This window comes from Hyperolius riggenbachi, chromosome 1 (genome assembly GCF_040937935.1).
Source record: "Hyperolius riggenbachi isolate aHypRig1 chromosome 1, aHypRig1.pri, whole genome shotgun sequence".
NCBI lineage: Eukaryota > Metazoa > Chordata > Amphibia > Anura > Hyperoliidae > Hyperolius > Hyperolius riggenbachi.
Genome location: NC_090646.1, coordinates 209,775,442 through 209,793,587, shown reverse-complemented (window position 1 = coordinate 209,793,587; position 18,146 = coordinate 209,775,442).

Sequence of the window (18,146 nt, the reverse complement as noted above, 5' to 3'; positions counted from 1 at the left end):
TATCCAGTCATGGCTTTCATCCATCCATGTCTCGGTTATTCCCACAATGTCATAGCCTTTGTCATTCAGAATGAACTCTAGTTCGTCTATTTTATTTGCAAGGCTCCGAGCATTGGTTACCATGCACTTTATATTTTTACCACCACATTTACCAATTTTGTTTACATGAAATTGGCTACTTGAATTTTTACCAACCTCCTTAATCTTTACACTGTCCCCACCCCCCTCTCCACCCTCCATAATGATAGGTTCCCACTGTCTTTTTACCTCATCTTGTCTACGTATTGAGACTTTATCCTCCCGCCTCCCCCCAGATCCTAGTTTAAAATATCCTCCAACCGTTTAGCCATCTTCTCCCCCAATGCAGCTGCACCCTCCCCATTAAGGTGCAGCCCATCCCTGCTGTAGAACCTGTAGCCGACTGCAAAGTCTGCCCAGTTCTCCAGGAACCCAAACCCTTCCTTCCTAAACCAATTTCTCAGCCACTTATTTAACTCCCTAAGCTCCCTCTGTCTCTCAGATGTAGCACGTGGCACTGGCAGTATTTCAGAAAACACCACCTTGGAGGTCCTTGCTTTAAGTTTATCTCCAAGTACCTGAAAATCCTTTTTGAGGACCTTCCTTCTCCCACTAACTTTGTCATTGGTGCCAATGTGTGCCATGACAGCCGGGTCTTCCCCAGCCCCACCCAGTAATCTGGGGGATTGCCTGCTTACTCTGATCGCCGAAGGCGATCGGAGTGGGTGGGGGGATGCCGCTGCGCAGCGGCTATCATGTAGCGAGCCCAGGGCTCGCTACATGATTTAAAAAATATTTTTTTATTAAAAAAGTGCTGCGCCTCCTCCTGGGCGATCTAATTGTATCGCCCAGAGGGTTAAAGGAGGTGTTATAAATAGTGTTGGGCGAACAGTGTTCGCCACTGTTCGGGTTCTGCAGAACATCACCCTGTTCGGGTGATGTTCGAGTTCGGCCGAACACCTGATGGTGTTCGGCCAAACCATTCGGGTTCGCCCGAACTACTAAATGCCCGGCCAAATACCGCCCCCCTATGGGGTCGCAGGCATAAGCGGGGAGCATGCCCCGATCGCGGGGGGGGGGGGGGGGCGTAAATTCCCCCCACCCCCTCCGCTAGCGCTCCCCCCTCTGCCCGCTTCCCCATAAAAAAGTTGGCGTAAAGTTAAATATTACCGGTGGTGGCTGCTGCAGTGGCTGGCTGGCAGTGGTGTGAATGAGGAGGAGGAGTCCGAGTATGACGCGTTGAGGCCAGGCAGCGGGCGGTTCAGCGGTAGTACCCTTGTGGTACTTCCGCCCTTTCTCTGACCTCACGTCCTCTACGTGATGACGCATACGAGGGTACGCATCACGCGTACCATCGTATGCGTCATCACGTAGAGGACGTGAGGTCAGAGAAAGGGCGGAAGTACCACAAGGGTACTACCGCTGAACCGCCCGCTGCCTGGCCTCAACGCGTCATACTCGGACTCCTCCTCCTAGTCCTCACTCACACCACTGCCAGCCAGCCACTGCAGCAGCCACCACCGGTAATATTTAAGTTTACGCCAACTTTTTTATGGGGAAGCGGGCAGAGGGGGGAGCGCTAGCGGAGGGGGTGGGGGGAATTTCCAACCCCCCCCCCCGCGATCGGGGCATGCTCCCCCCTTATGCCTGCGACCCCATAGGGGGGCCGTATTGCGGCATGTTCGGGTCCCCATTGACTTGCATTGAGTTCGGGGTTCGGGCCGAACATGCCGAACATCTGGCCCATGTTCGGCCTGTTCAGCCCGAACCCGAACATCCAGGTGTTCGCCCATCACTAGTTATAAATAGGGATGGTCAATGAGCCAGAAATAATTTCGAGTTGATGCTGGATTATTCAAATTCAGTATGCAAATATACGCAGCGTGAAACAAAGGATATCAAAACTAGTTGGATGATTGGCTTATCTGACACTTTTTAAAGACTTTTTTTTTGGCTGTGTGAAGCTGGCCCCTGTACAATCAGCACAAATAAAAATTCCATCATGATTGGTTAGCGCTACATTTGTGCCCATTTGTGCTGCAAGAATTAAGATTTGTGCTGCTTTCATTTTGAAGTTAATAGCACTTATTATTTCCAAAACAATACCATCACCCAGCCCCCACACAACAGCCTTCAGGCATGAAACTTATATGAGTGGGTAGTACTGTGCATGGGCTCATTTGTGCTGCAAAAATCTTTCTATCTTTTATAGTATAGTACTATATAGTAATATATATATATATTGACATTCTTATAAAGGTCAAAAGTTCACTCAGACAAACTTTGCTTCAGCTTCACTGAGCTTTTTTTTCCCTCTTTTTTAAAGTAAGTAACCTTTTTTAAGTCATTTGCACAAGCCAATGTTTTTAATTATTTCAAATAACATTGTCAAATGCAACCACTGACAGCGGTTCAACATTGCAAGATATGCTATTTTACAAGTTGAGCTTTTGTATGTTTTAGCAGGGCAATTGTCCCTTTAGGCTGGTTTCACAGTGGGACGTAAAAGTCCCACGTTACAGCAGCCAGTAACGCAGCCTAACTCACAGCACTGTAAAATCAATGTGCTCTTCACAGTGCACACATTGCGTTACATAGTAACGCAGCACGTTTAAACAAAGTGCTACATGCTGTACGTTATACTGGGCTAAGCCACGATACACTGTTTGCACATGCTCAGTAATGTTGGAGGAGGAGGTCTCCGCGGGGCCAGCCACATGGCTAATTAATATTCACTGCACTGTGGAGACTCGTGGTGGGGACTGTAGTGTTGTCCGGATCATGAACGAATCGTTCATTTGATCCTGATCTTTTTTGTGAGTCGAATCTTCCGGATCATCACAATGAAAGATTCGGTTCACAGTGGATGTCTGTCTGGAAGAAACAGGAACATACAGAATGTACAGTGCAGGGAAAGTCCTGTCCTGCTAGTCATTTCACCCAGTCTGCTTCCCTAGTAAAATGATTCAAATGATTCGGCTCAAAGATCCGGATCTTTTCAATGATCCGATTCAAATGATCCAAATCCTTAAAAAGATCCGGACTTCCTATCACTAACCTGGAACGGCTGCTTTGAGAGCTGCATAACGCAGCTCAATCTGACGTCCAACTTCAACACCACCATACGTTGCGTTAGGGGCATGTTATGCGACCATTCTGTCCCCTAAAACACAACGTCTTGGTGGGAAAGTAGCCTTAATAAAAAAGTATTGCACAAACAGAAGGGTTTTGTTTTGGTATTCCCTCTCAGGCTTCTGTACTGCTACTCCAATGTATCCAGCTATGCATGTTGTACCAGGAAATGGTGACCGAGGAAATGCATTCAGCAGCAGGTGTGAAACATAGGAGAGAATCGGCAGCTTGTGCATGAGAAGCTGATCTACAGCAGAGGCAGTGGGAATCTGTGCTAGGATCAGTTTCACATCCAGCAGGACTTTGCTTGCAGACTAATACTCCCCAGCAGAGTTGTAAGAAAGGTTCACCTGAGCAGGCCTCTCTTCCATGGACTGTTGGTAGGCAGTGAAATGCCTCTCAAACTCACACAACTGCTCACTGCTGCCTGGTAAGTAACTGCTCACGGCTGCCTGGTAACTGCTTACCAACAGTCCATGGAAAGGAGGCCTAAAGGGTGCTTCAAGCTTCAGGTGCTGGCAGTGAGCTAGGTTGCACCTTTGAGGCCTTGTTCACATTGTGTTCTGCTCGCGTGGCCGTTCGCGTTGGCCGTTTTTGGAGGAGTTTTTTTTCTCCTCCCGGCACTCAGGTGGGCGATTCGTTTTTGTGCTAAGCGCATTTCTATGCACTTTTCCCGAGCAGTTTTGTAATTCACTCCCTGAAGCAAGTCAGGAAGTGAACTCTTTGACCCGGAAAATAATAAATACTTATTTATTTATGTATTTATTCTTAAAAACGCAAACGCAATCACTAGACAAAGCGATTTAGTGAGCGTTTTGCGTTTCTCCTATACCTTCCATTGAGGTGAAATTATTTTAAAAATGGTCCATGCACCGCTTTGCTGCCCGCACAGCGCACAACCGGCGCTGATATGAACCTTCTCATAGACATTCATTGCACGATAGTTCAGGGGGGGGGGGTGCATTTTTAAACAGTGCACGTGGGAGAAAAAACTGCGAAGACGTCTGCAGTGTGAACGAACCCTCAAGGTGTTTTTATGTGTTTTGTCAGTTTGAACATGAACCAATCAAACTCAACCTTAGCAGGATTCGATTGGTTCATTTTATAATCTGAATAAATTTGCATACTACATTTGCATAATCCTCCATGCACTCTGAATTATTTGCATCTCATTGATCATCCTTCCCTCTGGGTGCAGATGGTTCCATTGCCGCAATGTCCTGACTGTTCTCCCCTCTGGCTCAGAGTGGTCCCCTTGCAATGTGATATCCAGTGCAGCAGCAGGGCCAGGTCTTCCTAGTTGCATCCGCGCTGTTTACTAGCAGCGCACGTGCACCGGGGGTCAAGTATGATGTCATGCGTGACCCCCGGTGCACGTGTGCCCCTAGTGTACAGCATGGATGCAACTGTGAGGACCCGGCGCTGCTGCTGCTGCACTGGAACACCAGCAGCCCGAGGGGAGGACGGCCAAGACATTGCGGCAAGAGGACTAACCACAGCCAGAGGGGAGGATGGCCAGGACCCTTGATATCGTGGCAGTGGAGACAGACGACCTGAAGCCAGGAGGAGAGGATCGCTCCAGCCAGAGCAGGTATAGTATTAAAGTGAAATTGTAAGTGTAGTGTTAGAGTAATGTAGTTTTAGATTAGTTAAAGAGGAAGTGTCTCAAAAATCTTAAAATTTAAAACTCATACAAATAAGAAGTACATTTCTACCCGAGTAAAATGAGCCATAGATTTTGGATTAGCTCATCTTCTGATAGGGGGTTCTCAGGCTTTTCTTTATTTTTAAAAGCACTAAGTGAATGGCAGTTGCTCTGTCCAACTGCCAAAATAGTGTGCAGGGAGGCTGGCTAGCATCTTTATATAAATCTTTTTCAGGGAATGTCTATATAAAGATAAAAGGCCATGCTGAGAATCCCCTATGGAGAGATGGACTAGCCCAAAACCTATCGGTAATGTCAGATTTCTACTACCTGCTGTAAGTGACAGCAACATAGGAGAAATGTTATTTATGGCTCATTTTACTCTGGGAGAAATGTACTTCTTATTTGTATGTGTTTTAAATTTTCAGATTTTTGCGACAGTTCCTCTTTAAATGTTGTGTAGTGTAGTGCAGAGAATTGCTGTGTAGTTTAGTTGGTAGGGCAGCAGGGTTAAGTGTAGTGTAGTGTTACACCTGGTAGGGGCAGCAGGGGTTAGTTTAGTGTAGCTGGGCAATGTAGCTTAGACAGTTTTTGGGGGGTAAAAGGTCCATAAGATGCCCCTGCATTATAGATGCACCTAGGTTTATATTTTTTGTTTTGTTTTTTTCCTTATTTTTGCCCTCTAAACCTAGGTGCGTCTTATATGCCGGAGTGTCTTATATTCCGAAAAACATATTTGCCTCTTCCATACATTACTCTGTACTCCTAGAAGAACACGAGATGGCAATAGGCACAAGAGGTTTTGAGAAGATTAATTACAGAGCTCCCCCTTTTGCAAACACTTTGCGTGATTTTTATCTCCTAATAAAGTTTTATCTAGTTTGGCTAAAAGCTTTTATAACCTAGACCGAACGTAATAAGCAGTAACATCTTCTGCTATATTGATAAAGTCCAAGAAATGTGCTATCAAACATTTAACGGAATGCAAGCCAGATTAATTTACTGAGTATTTATAATATACTGTATATAAGTCACTGTTACATATATTTTGAGTAGAGTGGTCTATGTATGTTTTTTTTTCTAAAGAAGTGTTACTTGACTGCTGATGTTAATGCATATAACTGAGCCATATACCAAGAGCAACTTGTGCGTAAAATTAACTGGCAGTGGGCTATGTGTGCTAAGATAAAAAGAGTGTGAATGAAGTGTTGCTGTCATAGTAATTAATGTGGTCTGGCAAAAAATAACAATCATATAAAACACAGTATTTGCATTCATATTTTATATTAAAACCTGTATATCATCAAACTGTTATTCTTTTATATGCTCATTTTCTAGATTTTTTTGTGAAACCAAGTAAGTATTACAGTAATAATACGCATCGCTATGATTTCCCCACAAATCATTTAGTATATTTGCTGCAAAAGATGGCAGAAAGTCAGTCACATAATCAACATGTTACAGTAGATTCCATTACTGATAATACCGATATAAACAAATGGGAACAGAATGGCAACTAGTGATGATCGTTGTCTACTAATTGCAATTTTCCCATTAATTTTTACAATTATGGCCTTACGATTTGGACATTCAATTGATTTCGTGTAATTCATTTGTAATTTTGTGTAATTTTTGCATAATTTTGTGACGATTTAAAGAGGAACTGTCGCGAATATCTTTAAATTGAAAACACATATTAATAAGAAGTGCATTTCTCCCAGAATAAAATGAGCCATAAATTACTTTTCTCCTATGTTGCTGTCACTTACAGTAGGTAGTAGAAATCTGACATTACCGATAGGTTTTGGGCTAGTCCATCTCTTCATGGGGGATTCTCAGCATGGCCTTTTATCTTTATAAAGACATTCCCTGAAAATGATTAATACAAAGATGCTGGCCAGCCTCCCTGCTCGCTGCACACTATTTTGGCAGTTGGACGGAGCAACTGCCAGTGCCATTCACTAAGTGCTTTTAAAAATAAGGAAAACCCTGAGAACCCCCTATTAGAAGATGGGCTAGTCCAAAATCTGTCGGTAATGTCAGACTTCTACTACTTACTATAAGTGACAGCAACATAGGAGAAAAGTAATTTATGGCTCATTTTACTCTGGGAGAAATGTACTTCTTATTTGTATGTGTTTTAAATTTTAAGATTTTCGCGACAGTTCCTCTTTAAGCGGTTAATAGCAAAGCCCCCATTACAATTATGAAATTGAAATTATGCGAAATATATGCTCATCACTAATGGTGACAGCAAGAAGCTGTTCCTATTGCCTGGGAATGAAGACCTCAGTATCGGGGACTGGCTACACATTGGGCATGATTCACAAAGCTTTTACACCTGTTTTCATCTGTTTTCACCTCATCTGTGTTACATTTTTAAGATCCCAAAGAGCAAAAAAAAAAAAAAAGAATATCATTAAGGGAAAAAAAGTAATATTGAAATGAAGTTAATCAGGAACAACTTACTTTGAGTGATTATTTTGCTTGTAAATGTGCTGAAAGGTTATTTTTATTAATTGTATTAATTAGGTGATAAATAAGTCCCGTATGAAAAGTCTGTGAATAGAGCCCAATGTGTTAAGAGAAGTAGACAATGCTATGTCTGTAGAAATAATGATTGCAGTTGCAGACAATGGGATGTATTTATTAGGGTAGGAACACACTAGGCAGAGACGCTAGCGTTGTGTAAAATGCAGCGAAAACGTACATAATGCAAGTCAATGGGTCACATGAAAAAACTTACATGTTTGCGTTCTGCAATGTGCGTTATTAAAAGCACTGGTCTTGCCGCATATTTTTCCAAAACGCATCTAAAACGCACATAATGTAAGTCAATGGTGATGCAGAGGTATTGCAGTTTAGTGTGTTTTTTATGCGTTTTGTATTTTTTTTTTACTGAGTTTTGTTTTTACTGAGTTTAAAAAAAAAAAAAGTTTGAAGAAGTGATTTGCATAAAACGCATTAAAAAACGCATGCAATACGCATAGGCGATTTATATATGCAAACCACAAATGCATTAAAACGCACGCAAAAAGCAAGACAACCTGCATGTGTAGGAAAAAAAATGCAAAACACAAACGCACAGAAAACGCAAGGAAAATGCACTAAAAACTCACAAACGCATATGCAGCAAAACGCTACGTTTCCCACACTGCCTGTGTGTTCCTACCTTATACAGTGGTGTGAAAAACTATTTGCCCCCTTCCTGATTTCTTCCTCTTTTCATGTTTGTCACACTTAAATGTTTCGGCTCATCAAAAACCGTTAACTATTAGTCAAAGATAACATAATTGAACACAAAATGCAGTTTTAAATGATGGTTTTTATTATTCAGTGAGAAAATAAACTCCAAATCTACATGGCCCTGTGTGAAAAAGTGATTGCCCCCCCCCCCTTGTTAAAAAAATAACCTAACTGTGGTTTATCACACCTGAGTTCAATTTCTGTAGTCACCCCCAGGCCTGATTACTGCCACACCTGTTTCAATCAAGAAATCACTTAAATAGGAGCTATCTGACACAGAGAAGTAGACCAAAAGCAGCTCAAAAAGCTAAACATCATGCCAAGATCCAAAGAAATTCAGGAACAAATGAGAACAAAAGTACTGTAACTGAGCTCTAACGGTCTGGTAAAGGTTATAAAGCCATTTCTAAAGCTTTGGGACTCCAGCGAAGCACAGTGAGAGCCATTATCCACAAATGGCAAAAACATGGAACAGTGATGAACCTTCCCAGGAGTGGCCGGCCGACCAAAATTACCCCAAGAGCGCAGAGAAAACTCATCCGAGAGGCCACAAAAGACCCCAGGACAACATCTAAAGAACTGCAGGCCTCACTTGCCTCAATTAAGGTAAGTGTTCACAACTCCACAATAAGAAAGAGACTGGGCAAAAACGGCCTGCATGGCAGATATCTAAGGCGCAAACCACTTTTAAGCAAAAAGAACATTAAGGCTCGTCTCAATTTTGCTAAAAAACATCTCAATGATTGCCAAGACTTTTGGGAAAATACCTTGTGTACCGACAAGACAAAAGTTGAACTTTTTGGAAGGTGCGTGTCCTGTTACATCTGGCGTAGAAGTCACACATCATTTCAGAAAAAGAACATCATACCAACAGTAAAATATGGTGGTGGTAGTGTGATGGTCTGGGGTTGTTTTGCTGCTTCAGGACCTGGAAGGCTTGCTGTGATAGATGGAACCATGAATTCTACTGTCTGCCAAAAAATCCTGAAGGAGAATGTCTGGCCATCTGTTCGTCAACTCAAGCTGAAGCGATCTTGGGTGCTGCAGCAGGACAATGACCCAAAACACACCAGCAAATCCACCTCTGAATGGCTGAAGAAAAACAAAATGAAGACTTTGGAGTGGCCTAGTCAAAGTCCTGACCTGAATCCTATTGAGATGTTGTGGCATGACCTTAAAAAGGTGGTTCATGCTAGAAAACCCTCAAATAAAGCTGAATTACAACAATTCTGCAAAGATAAGTGGGCTGATATTCCTCCACAGCGCTGTAAAAGACTTGTTGCAAGTTATCATAAACGCTTCATTGCAGTTATTGCTGCTAAGGGTGGCCCAACCAGTTATTAGGTTCAGGGGGCAATTTCTTTTTCACACAGGGCCATGTAGGTTTTGAGTTTTTTTTCTCACTAGATAATAAAAACCATCATTTAAAACTGCATTTTGTGTTCAATTATGTTATCTTTGACTAATAGTTAACGGTTTTTGATGAGCAGAAACATTTAACCACTTCCCAACTGAGGGGTTTTACCCCCTGACCACCAGAGCAATTTTCACCTTTCAGCGCTCCTTCCATTCATTCGTCTATAATTTTATTATTACTTATCGCAATGAAATGAACTATATCTTGTTTTTTTCGCCACCAATTAGGCTTTCTTTAGGTGGGACATTATGCCAAGAATTATTTTATTCTAAATGTGTTTTAATGGGAAAATAGGAAAAAATGTGGGAAAAAATTTATTATTTTTCAGTTTTCGGCCTTTATAGTTTTTAAATAATGCATGCTACTGTAATTAAAACCCATTAAATGTATATGCCTATTTATCCCGGTTATAAAACCATTTAAATTATGTCCCTATCACAATGTTTGCCGCCAATATTTTAGTTGGAAATAAAGGTGCATTTTTTTCAGTTTTGCGTCCATCCCTAATTACAAGCCCATAGTTTATAAAGTAACAGTGTTATACCCTCTTGACATAAATATTTAAAAAGTTCAGTCCCTAAGGTAACTATTTATGTATTTTTTTTAAATTGTAAATTTTTTTTTTTTAATTACAAAAAAAAAAATTGGGGAGTGTGGGAGGTAAGGAGTTAATTTTTTGTGTAAAACAAGTTTATTTGTGTGTAAAAAATGGTTAGGGTGTAGTTTTACTATTTGGCCACAAGATGGCAACATTACCAATTAGAAAGAGGCTGGGACTTTGTTATTTTTTCACAATGATCGCGCTGCTCAGCCGAGCGGCAGCAGATCATTGCGGGGCTTAGATCAACGAACGGAATGGATTTTCCCGTTCGTTGATCTCTGGGCGAGCGGGCGGCGGCGTGTTTACTAGCGGCGGGCGGCGTGTTTACGAGCGGGAGCGCGGACAGCGGCGGGAGTGCGCAAATTGCGGATTTCTCCGTCCCTGGGGGTGAAAGGATGGAAAAAGGGGCGGAGAAATCCGTACACGCGGGGGTAAAGTGGTTAAGTGTGACAAACATGCAAAAGAATAAGAAATCAGGAAGGGGGCAAATAGTTTTTCACACCACTGTATCTACGGTAAAGTTGCCATGTGCAGGGAGTTCATGTCAGTTCCACTGGTAAACCGATCGAAGGTAAAGAGTGTTGTGCAATTCGCATGACCCACGTTACCTAGCTAAAACGTATTTACCAGCGCACTATGCAACTTGCATGGTACACAGTGCCCTTGTAATGTACCCATTACCTAGGGTAACATGGGTAGCACTAATTGGAAAATGCATTCTACCTTACTGATTGGATGACCAGTAAAATTGCACTGCCTGTGCATGGCAACTTTACCATAGATTAGTGAATACACACCCATATGTTTTTTTAGATAAATACCTATACAGCAGCAGCAATAAGGAATATGAAGATTGTGACATTCCAGGGTTCTTTGCTCATAGGGGCATAGCTCGTTATTGTTGCTGTAGTTTCTAATTACCAATTCTATATGCATGCTGAATTGTGGTTATCATTAGTAAATCATTCCTTTTCCTCTCCTTATGCTTCTCACACAGTGGCTGCTCTTGAATAGGCAGTTCTGTTGTATGTGTCATGTGATTATTACAAATACAAAGCTCCAGTGCAAAATTTGCTTGGGGCCCATGACTCTGTATTAACCACCCTGCGACCACCTAATGCAGGATGGTGGCCGCAGAGTTGATTCCTTGTTCCTCAATCATTCACCGATGCATCATCTCGTGATGCGTGAGATTTGCAGGGAGCTCGCGCTTGCTCTAGCGCGAGCGTACATAAATAAACAGTGCGGGGATCCGTGATCAGCCTGCCAACCCGCAATCATGGCTGGCAGGCTATTAGAAAAAAGAACAGCCTATTTGCACTTGTACAGCACTCCGATCTAACGCAGCACTGTACTGAGGACAGCCCTGTCACTTGGCTGTCCCCTGGAGAGGCTCACAATTGGATCCCTCTCATAGGCTGATGCCTATGAGAGGTGAGGTGATCTTAATGCTGGATCTCTGGGGAGGAAAGAAATAAAAAAAAAAGCTATTTTTATTTTTAAAAAAATATTTTAAAAAATGACATTGCAGCAGCAATCAGATGTCACCAACAGAAAGCTCTGTTGGTGGCAAGAAAAGGAGGTAAGATTAATTTGGCTGCTAAGTTGCATAGCCGAGTAATAAACCGTTAAAGCTGCAGAGTGCCGAATTGTAAAAAATCGCCGGGTCACTAGGGGGGTGGTGTAAGCCTGTGGTCCTCAAGAGGTTAATGCCCATTGACAGTATGTACAGATAAATGTTGTGGGGGGGGGGGGGGGGTAAATACATTTTCAATCAAAATGTTTTAGTAAAAATGAAATAGCACAAACTGAAATACACACCAACATACTTCCCATCAAAGGATGAGCATTAAATAGTCAGGGATACCTGGGGTAAGAGGCACCTTGTAGCCCAATGGGGTCATTATTATTCATGAAAGTCCATGATAAAAAGGGATGTGTAGCAATGAATGCTGCTGTACAAAGTTACATGGCCAAGAAAGGGTAATAGCATGCCTCATACTAAATGCCAAGAAAGATTATGTATAATGTACACGGATATATAAAACAATGTTTGTTATACAGCTGTGGTGATTCAGTATAGCACTTGTCTGTCCATGTTGTTTGTCAACATAACTTGTCTGCTAAATATTTATTTGTATAGGATTATGGAAAATGTTTTCTTTAGATCAATCAAGAATAATAATAGAATCTAAAAGCAAAACTGTATATTTCTGATCATCCAACCCCTTATGTAAAAACTAGACTGAGTCACAAGAGATTATTAAAATGTTCCTCTACCAATAAAAATGTAAAATTGCAAACAGGATGCTAAATTAAATACCTATACACATATATGTGTTTGTCTCTATCTATCTATCTATCTATCTATCTATCTATCTACCTACCTATATTTGTACTGTAATTTTTCACTTTTTTTGCATTTTTGTTTCCCACACTAGTACAATAGGAAACCTATGTTTCTTTGTGCTGATTTGCATGACATTTTCCTATTATTCCTGGGAACCACAGTAACTATACTCTCTGGATTTCATGCCTGTCTGGATATATTCATTCATCCTTAACAAACATCGTCCACAAAAAAGTAGCAGCAATTTACAGAAAATAGAAAAAACGGAATACTGAAACATGTCATGCTGTTTAAAGGGATACTGTAGATTAAAATAACATAATTAATTTATTTTTTTACAAGATGAATTTATAAATTATTTAGTCAGTGTTTGCCCATTGTAAAATCTTTCCTCTTCCCGATTTACATTCTAAAATGTATCACAGGTGGCAACATCTTTAGTCCTGCCAGGTAATCTCTGCAGAATGTTCGGTCTTGTTCACACTACAAATTACAAGTGCTGAGTGCTTTTGGGAGTGATTCCTGGCATTTTAGAGCGATCTGTGTTTTTTGTAAGTGAATTTGTATGCGTTTTAGTTTTGCTATTTGCAATCTTGTGTGTGCAGACGAACACGAAGTGCACTCTGGCCCACAACTGAAAGCAAATTTGCTTGAAAAATACTAAAAAAAAATGGTGTTTAAAGCACTTTTAAAGCGATAAAACCAAAATTAGCTGGTGGCAGGCATTGGAGGCTCCGTGAGTGACTGCAAGAGCTCAGGACGGCTGCAGGGGGTGGTAGAAGCCCCAGGCAAGTAAAACTGATTGAAGTGATTGAAGCATCCTTTTAAGTAAAAACTTAAAACATAATAAATAATAGTAACATTAAAAGCAATAAACATAACTACAGTATCAATAAGTAATACATTATGTGTGTGGAAAAAAAAATAGAAACTGCCCAACAACATGCATAAAATTCAGCAATGTTATGCATGTGACAATAGATTTAATGCACATAGAGAAATATGTATTGTATGGACAGTGTTGCTGATAGTGCAGTAGTGTACTGTATATAGTGTAATGTGTATGAAAAAGTGATAGAATCACTTAAAATAGAAAAGTAATTTTAATAATGTTTCCAATATAATGGATTAGGCATTAGGGATGATCAATGAGGTGCAAATATTTCCAAGATCATGCAGGAGTATGTAAATGTGTATGAAATTCATGCAACTTGAAAATGGACCAATCAATTTAAACCTGGGTGGGACTTGATTGTTCCATTTTCAGGCTGCATGCAAATTTGTTTAATTAAAAGATTCTAGGACCAAACAAATGGTCCATTTGAGAGATAAACAATGCCGCACTGCTATAACAGCACAATAGCAGTTGGACTGTATGTCAGTCCAATGTTTTTTCTCTGTATTGACTTCAGCTCTGGGTTTTTTCTGCGCTCTTGATTACAAAAAGATGAACACAGTGTAATGTGTATTCCTCTCTTGGTTTCACATGTTTTCCCATGGAACAGATAGTCATCTGGATTCATTCACAAGTTTGTGTTCCTGGTCTAGGGTGCATTGAGATGAAGGGACATTACCCATATGTGTTCTTCTGCATTTAATCACTTAGCTCTGTGTAATAACACATCAAAACATTTTGTCCAAATCATCTCTTTGGATGTAATGTACTGATAGATACAAATATTTTGAAAATCAAGATACATCTACTACTAAAGTTGATGTTTTATGTCATGCTGTATAAAACCAGATACACTAGGAGGTTTTCATCATGCTAATATGCTGCCATTACTGAAAATAGCCTATTCTGCAGTTTCATTTGTCTTGGAAATGATGGACGATGATGACAATGTTAGTAATTGCATTGCTGGAGTATGTTCTTAGGAGATTAGCATAAAGAAGGCCCATACCTAAAAGAAAATGGGCAGACGTCACATATGCTTTAACATTAACATGGTAAAAATCCCCCGAGTTTGATTTTTTGCTGTCATGTATGTTTATGTAGCTTTCCAGAATCCAGATGGGACATCATGACAGATTCCTTTTCCAAATTACTGAGATAATGATAAAATTATGAGCACCAGAAAAACGGGACAGTACTCAGTTGTACAGTGCAATGAGCAATGACCATCTGAAAAATGCTCTTGCATAGAGAAGTACAATTAGAAAGCGGCAGGGACTGTCATAAGCGGCAAAATAAGTCTAGAGCGTAAAAACAGTGCGATTTAGAATTTGTAGAACTGTTTGTGCTTGGATGCAATATGCTTATAGCTTGCCTATGCTTGGATTTGGCACTAGGGATAAGAATGATAGAAGGTGAGAATTGGTTACAGCAGTTAGGGTAATGCATAGCTTAGAAGAGCTATTGTTACATGATAGCTTAGCAAGACTTTCATTTTATTAGTTAGGGTTATAAGGTTAGGATTGGGCATTAGGAAAGTGGTTTGGTCAGGAGATGGTTAATGTTAAGGAAGGAGAAATAGTCATGGTGTGGTGCCACTAAGGGGTTGATCTGAAGAAATGCAGGGCGTTCCTCCGTGAAACGCGTTATCTCCGATGCCAATAAACACACTTAAACATTCACATAGCTTCGCGCAAGTTTCTCCTTTAAAAGCCTTTGCGCTGCCCAGCAACGGCTAGATGCTTGTTTCTTCCTGTCCAGAGCAGCAGTGCTGTGTACATCCAAGAGCTGCTTTCTCACCACACAGAGGAGAGCTGGCATTCTGTAGTATGCACCTGCCTGCTGCCGACCATACCACCATCTGGGACCTGCACCAATCGCCTACTACGGACCCTCTACCTTGGAGTCCAGCCGGAGACCTTGGTTCCCAGCTGCCTTAAAGCGGAATGAAACACAGCATTTCTAGTTTTTACTCTATTAGATTATTTACAGCATATTATACACAACCAGCATTTTTTTTTTACTAGAACTGCATTCAAAGGGTTAACACAGGCTTTAGAAGCTTCCCTGCCTGCAGAGCTGGCCGCTTCCGAACATTACATAATGTTATCTTGTGTTTAATTGTATCAAGTGAGAAATGTAAACAAAGCCTTCTCTCACACTGTGGGGTCCCCTTAACAAAGTCAGACAAATGCTTTCTGATTAAGTTAGAGGATGAATAAAGCAGTTATAAATAAAATGTAAAGTCAGCTCTCAGAGTAATGCTGGATACACACCATGCGTTTCCACGTTCGATGCATCCGTCGATACGCATCGATTCGATTATTTCCGACATGTCCGATTCAAGCTTCGATGGATCGTTAGGTCGATTTGCCATACTTTACATGGCAATCGACCTAAAAATCATCGAAATGCGTTCGGAAATGCTCGGAAATAATCGAATCGACGCGTATCGGCGGATGCATTTGACGCGGAAACTCATGGTGTGTATCCAGCATAAAATAAGTGTACTTTAGGAACGTATAATTTCTAAATGAATAATAATACTTATGCACAAAAGCAAATATGCTAACCGTATGGCATATAAAAAGTAGGAAAAATGTTTTTTATTGAATATTATGTCAGGGTTTTATACCGCTTTAAAGGGGACACACGCTTTTATTTGCTGTACACCGCTGACAACCAATATTTTCGAGGTGAGACCTGTCCTGGATAGGACAGAGACTTTTACATACTATTTAGTCTCTTAGAGCGCTCTTTTCTGTTGTTTTGCAGTCTTTTGTTGTGGATCCCAGAGCTGCCTGATACCTATAAGAATTGCCTGCTCGCACCGCGTGAAAGCATCCCTTTTCCCACACTACACTAAGGGCTTAATGACAAGGGTAGAGGGTTCTGGATGGGGAATCATACCCTATTGAAATCAATAGGCTGCTTCGGAATTTTTGTGGGGGAAAAACAGTGTCTGCGGCATTTTATGTAATGACGCATGCAAATCTCCATAGCTGTGCATGGCACAACTAGAGGGATTTGAAAGCTACTCACATCAGCACCATCAGTGCCAACATCTATCTCAGAGAAAGCTACAGGTACAAGTAGAAATGGTGTGTGCCGTCTCCATCTTTTTGAAATGTACAAGTAGAGATGGGGCCTTAAAGTTAATCTTCTGGAAGTTGTTAATATTATAGGGGATGTTAGGGATATCATTATGGGAATCAGTTAAGGCTAGGCTTAAAGCAGAAAAGTGTGTCTGCATAGTTGAAAAAGTTGTCTGACACTACAGTCACCCACCCCTATTCTAAGCATATCTCTTTCAGACTCCTTACTGCATAATGCTTGATGCTTCCTGTTAGCTCAGTTATCCACATGTTATCCAGACTCTTTCTCTCCCATTTGTTCCCATTTGCTTTTTTTTTGTTTGTTTGAGTTGACAGGTAGGCAACAATTTGTGACAGTTCCCTTTGGTAACTAATAAAAAGTCTCTTTAAAGTGGATCCGAGAAACTTTTACTCCTTGCATAATTAGTTATGTTCCTTTCATATAGTTTATAGGGCATTCCTCAAGCCAAATACTTTTTTAGTTTTGTTTTAATACTCTAATTCTCTATAAACTAAACAAGCCTCGCCCACAGCTTCTCCAGAGGGCCTTGGCACTTTGAGCCTTAGTAGCAAGGGCTTATGGAAGCTCAGTCTGGGCAGGTAGAAGAGGAGGCTACTAGCCAGAGATTTTAGAGGCAGAGGGGAGGAGGGAGGAGGAGAGGGGAGTGAAGTTTTCACAGGCTGAGGGCTGGAGATGCTATCAGCTTGCCTGTGTGTAATGTGACAAACAGAACATGGCTGCTCTCATTGTATCACAGAAATAAATAATCATAAGCTGTTGAAGCTGTTTGCAGCTAGATTTGCTGTGTAAACTATTTAAACTTTAGATAAGATATATAGTTACTTGTTATAGTTAGTTTTTCATCTCGGATCCGCTTTAAGAATCCTCTTAACCACCCTTGCGTTCTATTAAGATCGCCAGGGCGGCTGCGGGAGGGTTTTTTTTTTAATAAAAAAAAACTATTCCATGCAGCCAACTGAAAGTTGGCTGCATGAAAGCCCACTAGAGGTTCGTTCCGGACGCGTCATTGGAGGCGATCAGAATTAACAAGGAAGACCGCAATGAGCGGCCTTCCTTGTTTTGCTTACCTCGTCACCATGGCGACGAGCGGAGTGACGTCATGGACGTCAGTCGACGTCCTGACGTCAGCCGCCTCCGATCCAGCCCTTAGCGATGGCCGGAACTGTTTGTTCCGGCTACGCTGGGCTCGGGCGGCTGGGAAGACCCTCTTGCGCCGCTGCATGCGGCGGATTGCCGCGCTGCGGCGGCGAACAGGTAGCACACGCGGCTGGCAAAGTGCCGGCTGCGTGTGCTGCTTTTTATTTCATGAAAATCGGCCCAGCAGGGCCTGAGCGGCAGCCTCCGGCGGTGATGGACGAGCTGAGCTCGTCCATACCGCCCGGCTGGTTAAAGCAAACCTGTAGGATTTACAACAAAAAAAAAAGTCAGTAGGGGAAGCTCCTGAGGCTTCCCCAATGTCCAACCCTTCCTCTGCTGGCCGGGACTGCCTTAATTTTCACGGCTACACGGCTACACGGCTACACTCCACTCCAGCGCAGCTGCACTGTGCAGGCACAAGGTATGGCCTGCGCAGCAGCAAGGAGCTGCTCATGCATGGAGAAAAATCCATGCATGAGCGTCTCCAGGCACGGGGCATACTTTGTGTCTGCACAGTGAAGCCGCGCTCATACACGGAGGCAAGTACAGCCACAAGCAAAATCCAACTTCAATGTAGAGTATTCTTTA